This window comes from Piliocolobus tephrosceles, chromosome 12 (genome assembly GCF_002776525.5).
Source record: "Piliocolobus tephrosceles isolate RC106 chromosome 12, ASM277652v3, whole genome shotgun sequence".
Taxonomy (NCBI): domain Eukaryota; kingdom Metazoa; phylum Chordata; class Mammalia; order Primates; family Cercopithecidae; genus Piliocolobus; species Piliocolobus tephrosceles.
This window is the reverse complement of record NC_045445.1, coordinates 102,278,598-102,284,935: the sequence shown is the minus strand read 5'-3', so window position 1 is coordinate 102,284,935 and position 6,338 is coordinate 102,278,598. Positions and strand designations below refer to the sequence as shown.

At 41.7% G+C, this 6,338-nt stretch overlaps 1 non-coding gene across 1 annotated transcript; it reads right to left on the bottom strand.

Moving 5' to 3' along the window:
- Positions 1 to 1,623: 1,623 nt before the first annotated feature.
- LOC111536446 lies at positions 1,624 to 1,691 on the bottom strand. Its single transcript, XR_002729735.1, has one exon. It is a non-coding gene; the product is annotated as a small nucleolar RNA SNORD77 (small nucleolar RNA).
- Between the last annotated feature and the right edge of the window lie 4,647 nt (positions 1,692 to 6,338).

Sequence of the window (6,338 nt, the reverse complement as noted above, 5' to 3'; positions counted from 1 at the left end):
GCATGAGCCACCATGCCCGACTGGTGTGTTTTCAATATTAGTAAGAAAGCTTAAATTCCATCCTCTGATCTATTGCTGAATAAGAGAGAGTTTTGGACACATCTCATTATCTTTATATACCTCAAACCTTTCAACTGTGTGATTAAACATATTCATAGGTATGTTACAAAGATTGACAATAAAATAATTTTAGATAATTCTGGACAGTATGTGATGCTGATAAACTGCATGTATTAAAATACATTTTATGGGGGATTCTCACAGATCTTATGGTCAGGAGCATCCTCCCTATTGCAATAGCTTCCTCCACTTTGCAATAATACTTTCTTATGTGCACTTATTACCTAATGATCCTTATGTATACATACACATTGGAAGCTGAAATCCCAAACTCTAACCTAAATTGGCCAATGCCTGCCAAACGTAGGAATCCCTCATTAATATGAGATGAGTCTGGTCTACAAAGTTACTAGGATTTCTCTTCCTCTCCTATCCAACATTTTCAGCATCACCCACAGGGCAATCTGTGATCTCACAGCCATAACTTGGGCTCGTCTCTTTCATCTTGATCTGGAACCCAAGGAAGGGGGGGCCAAAGGACTCCCCCTGCGACCTCCCAAAAGAGATGTGAGTTTGCCTCGGGAAACACTCTTGGTTCCTGTTTTGTGGATAGGCATTGCTCAATACATATTTGTGGACCCGGCCAAAGTATATTATTTGATTGTTTGTGGGGACAGAGTTGTAGGGCCCTGAGCAAAGTGGGGACATAAAAGCCCAGAGCCGTGACCCTTAGCTACTGGACATGATGAGATTATATAAGTTGGATTGTTAAATGGGTTTATAGATTGCTAAAAGTAACCACAACAACTTTATTTCTTCTGGGCTATTGTAGACTAACAGTCATTAGAAAGCCAATCAACCTACCCAGATGGCTGGTTGTGAACAGTGATGTGAAGGGCACAGCAGGAGCTGGGAAACAAATGAGAAGACGGTTCCAGAAATGGACATGTTGGTGTGCCCCGTGGGGCATTTCACACAGTATCAACCCTTTCACTCCCCTCAACTATTTTTATGTTTATTATTGTAAATTTGTAAATAGAGAAAGGTATACCAGATAAGATGCACCCCAATAGTACCTCTAAATATAACAACTGTTCCATTTGTGCTCTCTAAATATAATCATTGCTTCCATTTTGCTGTAGATGCTTCCAGCCTTTTTAACTTGTAGGGAGTATTTATTTATTTTAAAAATTGTGGTAAGGCCGGGCGTGGTGGCTCATGCCTGTAATCCCAGCACTTTGGGAGGCTGAGGCAGGCGGATCACCTGAGGTCGGGAGTTCGGGACCAGCCTGACCAACATGGAGAAACTCCATCTCTAATAAAAATCCAAAATTAGCTAGGCATGGTGGCACATGCCTGTAATCCCAGCTACTCAGGAGGTTGAAGCAGGAGAATCGCTTGAACCCGTGAAGCGGAGGTTGTGGTGAGCTGAGATCCCACCATTGCACGCCAGCCTGGGCAACAAGAGTGAAACTCTGTCTCAAAAAGCAAACGAACAAAAAAATTGTGGTAAAATACAGATAACATAACATTTACCTTCTTAATCATTAAAAAAATTGTCCCAGATATATCAGACAAATATTAAATCTCTTGATGATTCAATCTGTTGAACTATGCAACTATCATAGTACCCTTTTAGCCGTGTTTAAGTGTACAGTTCAATCGTGTTTAGTGTGTTCACATGGTTGTGCAATAAATTCCCAGAACTCTTTTCATTTACCCAAACTGAAAATTGATATGCATTAAACAAGGATTTCTCATTCCCTCCCATCTCCAGCCCTCAGCAACCACCTTCCCAAACTATTTTTTTCTCAACTGTAAAATAGGGACACTATTCCAAAAGGATTGTTATGAGACTTAAATGAGTTAAGTGTCATGGACTAAATGTTTATGTCCCCCCAAAATTCAGATGTTGAAATCCTAACCTCCATTGTGACGGTATGAGGAGATGAGCCTTTGGGAGGGGATTAGGTCCTGAGGATGAAGCCCTCATGAAAGGGATTAGTGCCCTTATAAAATAGTCCCTAAAGAGCTCTCTAATTCTCTTTCTGCGATGTGAAGCTACAAGGGGGAATCAGTAGTCTGCTACCCGGAAGAGGACCCTCCCCAGAACCCATGCCTGATCTATTTCTAACCTCCAGCACTGTGGGAATAAATTTCTGTTGTTTATAAGCTACCCAGTCTATGGCACTTTGTTATACACCCCAAACTAAGACAATAATGTATGCAAATTGCTTGCTATATTGCTTCATACACAATTAAGTGCTCAGCAAATGTTAGATATTATTATTTATGATTCTGTCTTAATGATTTTTTTGAAAATACCATGAATTAACATGGGTGAAATGGGTATATAAACACAAATAAAGGCTATAATTAGAGAAAGATGAGTACGAAGAAAGTGAGCAACAAGAGACCGTGTGTGGAAGAGGAAAGAGGAGGATGAATAGTCTTACGGTCTTATCATGGAGACAGGGAGTTAGGATGCAGGTCCTGGTCTACCTTGGCTTGATTGGTGGCTGTATATGGGCCTTAATTTCCACTTGCTTATTTCCTGTGGGCAGGGGCTTAAGAGACCTGGGCAATTTTCCATTTGTCTGATGCAGAGGTGGCACATAGCAGTGGGTTTTTGTTTAGCTTAATGTAAAGCATGTTATTTAAAAAGTAAGTTAGTCTTCAACCTTTATTAATTGGAACTTTCACATAAAAATCTGTATTTCAGGCTTCATTCACTTGGAAGATCTGCTAAAAAGTGGTCCTCATTTAATTGAGGCAACAATTGGCTGGACTGTGTAGATGATTTCATCTCAGCCCATATCACTCAGTTATGTTACCTGCTTAGCCTCTGAGGAAGGTGGTCTGTAAGGTTAATCAGGCAACTTATTTTTTTCATATAATCAAACTCATATTCCCAATATATGATCATGACCACTGTCATGACACATACTGACAATTCTACCTTTTCTAGGAAACTTGATATCCTGGCTACAAATGTGTCTATAGATTATGTTCTCCCAAGTTAGTACCTTCAAGAACTGTGAAAGGTCTAAGATTTTTTTTTTTTAACTTTTATTTTAAGTTCATGGGTAGATGTGCAGGATATCCAAGTTTGTTACATAGGTAAACTTGTGTCATGGGAGTTGTTGTACAGTTATTTCATCACCCAGCTATTAAGCCCAGTCTACACTGGTAATTTTTCCTAATCTCCTTCCTCCTCCCAACCTCCACCCTCCTATAAGCCCCCGTGTGTGTCATTCCCCTCTATGTATCCATGTGTTTTCATCATTTAGCTCCCACTTATAAGTGGAAGCATTTGGAATTTAGTTTTCGGTTCCTGCATTAATTTGCTAAGGATAGTGGCCTCTGGCTCCATCCATGTCCCTGCAAAGGACATGATTTCGTTCTTTTTTATGGTTGCATAGTATTCCATGGTGTATATATACCACATTTTCTTTATCCAGTCCATAAGATTTTACTCAGAAACAAACAAGTTAGCTTAGCATAGTTTTATAGATGCTAGTGAAGACATGAGACTCTGGGGTTAGAGACATAGGATAAGGACAGTTCATTCCTCACAGCAATAGCAGTAGCCAGAGCATCAGTATTTGTGCTGCTTCCCTAAGCCTAATTCTTACAGGGCAACACAAAGAGGATCAGATGACACCTGCATGTGTGTGGGTTGCATTATAGGAGTGGGACCCTAAGCTTAGGGAGCTCATATCTTTTATAACGGTCAGTAAGCATACTTGACCTTTGCTCTAGAGCAAGCTTTTCTAGCACATGGCCCATGGGCCGCATGCAGCCTGAGACAGCTTTGAATGTGGCCTAACACAAGTTCATAAAATTTCTTAAAACTTGAGGGCTTTTTGTGATTTTTTTTTTCTTTTGCTCATCAGCTGTGGTTAGTGTTAGTGTGTTTTCTGTGTGGCCCAAGACATTTCTGCTTTTTCCACTGTGGCCCAGGGAAGTCGAAAGATTGGACACCCCTGCTCTAGAGGGAGATATTATCTTTGCTATAATGGGACAATCAAAAAACCTGCCCTTTGCTCTGAAGGGAGACATTATTTCTATCTTCCAAGGCTGTTTGCTATATAAGAAGGGAGACATTATTTCTATCTTCTAAGGCTGTTTGCTATATAAATATTCTGGAAAAGTTAGTCTGGAACAAAAGCAGTCAGTGCCTCTGCTTGTAAGATGTACGGGAACACCAAAGACCTGTGGAGAATTGTCTCCCAACACGCACCCAGCACCATTTGTCCTGTCAACTTTGCCTTCGCTTTAGAACAAGTTTGCACTTACTAAAAAGGGAAACCCTGATTCTTTACTCTCACGCTTCACTCTGATACCGATGTGTGAAAGGTTTTCAACACCAACCAGTTCTTCAACTCTCTGCATACCAACTGGGTATCCTACAATTAAATTCTGACATTAACCACCTGGAGTTAGTGCAGACACCATAATTGAAGGCTCAGTCCCACAAAACTGCCCCTACTTCACATGCCAATCATGAGAAATGGGTCCCCAGATGGCCCACACTTCTACCCAACTTGACTACATATTGAAGGTTCCCACAGGTTCAATAATTTGCTATAGGCTGGGTGTGGTGGCTCATGCCTATAATCCCAGCACTTTGGGAGGCCGAGGTGGGCGGATCACTTGAAGTCAGGAGTTCAAGACCAGCCTGTCCAACATGGTGAGATCCCGTCTCTACTAAAAATAAGAAAAAATTAGCCAGGCGTGGTGGAATGCACCTGTAGTCCCAGTTACTCAAGAGGATGAGGCAGGAGAATCGCTTGAACCTGGGAGGTTGCAGTGAGCAGAGATCATGCCACTGCACTCCAGATTGGGTGACAGAGTGAGACTCCATCTCAAATAATAATGATAATAATAATAATAATGATAATAATAATTTGCTATGACAGAGTAAGACTCCATCTCAAATAATAATAATAATAATTTGCTATGACAGCTCACCGAACTCAAGGAACCACTTGCATGTACCAGTTTATTATAAAGGATATAATAAAGGATACAGAGGAACAGCCAGTTGAAGGGGTACATGGGGTAAGATCTGGAAGAAACTGAGTACAGGAGCTTCTGTCCCAGTGGGAGTTGGGGTATGTCACTTTCCCAGCATGTGGATATGTTCACCAATCCAGGAGCTCTCTGAGCCATATACTTTAGGCATTTTAATGGTGGCTTCATCATGTAGGCATGATTGATTATTAACTCAATCTCCAGGCCCTCTCCACTCCCCAGAGGATGGGGGTAAGGCTGAAGGTTCCAAGCATCTAATCATGGCTTGGCTTTTCTGGTAACCAACTCCTAACCAGGAACTCACCAAGAGTCACCTCATAAGATCAAAATATACTCCTATCACCCAGGAAATTCCAAGGGATTTAGGACCTTTGTGTCAGGAACCAGGATCAAAGACCAAATATTGGAACGAAAGGATGCACCTAGCACCCCATGGCTCAGGAAATTACAAGCGTTTTAGAAGCTCTGTGCCAGAACCAGGGGCAGAGACTTTATTTATTTATTTATTTGAGATGAGGTCTTGCTCTGGTGTACAGTGGAATGATCTTGGCTCACTGCAACCTCCTCCCCCCAGGCTCAGGCAATCCTCCCACCACAGCCTCCCCAGTAGCCAAGACCACAGGAATGTGCCACCGCACCCATCTAATTTTTGCGCTTTTAGTAGAGATGGGATTTCATCATGTTGCTCAGATGGGTCTTGAGCTTCTGAGCTCAAGTGATCCGCCCCCCTCAGCCTCCCAAAGTGCTGAGATTACAGGCGTGAGCCACCATGCCCAGCCTATGTATTTATTTTTGTGTCACACTGACTTAAAGGTAACAAACAGGGAACATTATGGATGAAGTATATTGGGTATTCACTTGCTTATTAAGCAAATATTTATTACACACTCAAAATGATAAGAGATGTGCTAGGCCCCAGAAATACAAACTACAAAACAACCCACTCTTTCCCTTCAAGGTGCTCATAATCTAGTTTGAAAGTCAGGCAAGTAAATTGGCAATTACAGCACAATGTAACAAATGCTACCTGTGGGCGAAGGAAGTCCTGGGGTGAAGGGAAAGAGAGAAGGATGGTTTCCAGGAGGGGGGCTCATTTAACCAAAACCATGAAAAAGAGGAGTAGGAGTAAGGGGGAATGAGAAGTGGGGAGAATTAGCCCAGGATGTCAGGCAAGAGAGGAGAAAGAGGTAGGTTATGAATTGGCGGACTATGATGAGAAATTTGGATTTACAGGAGAACAA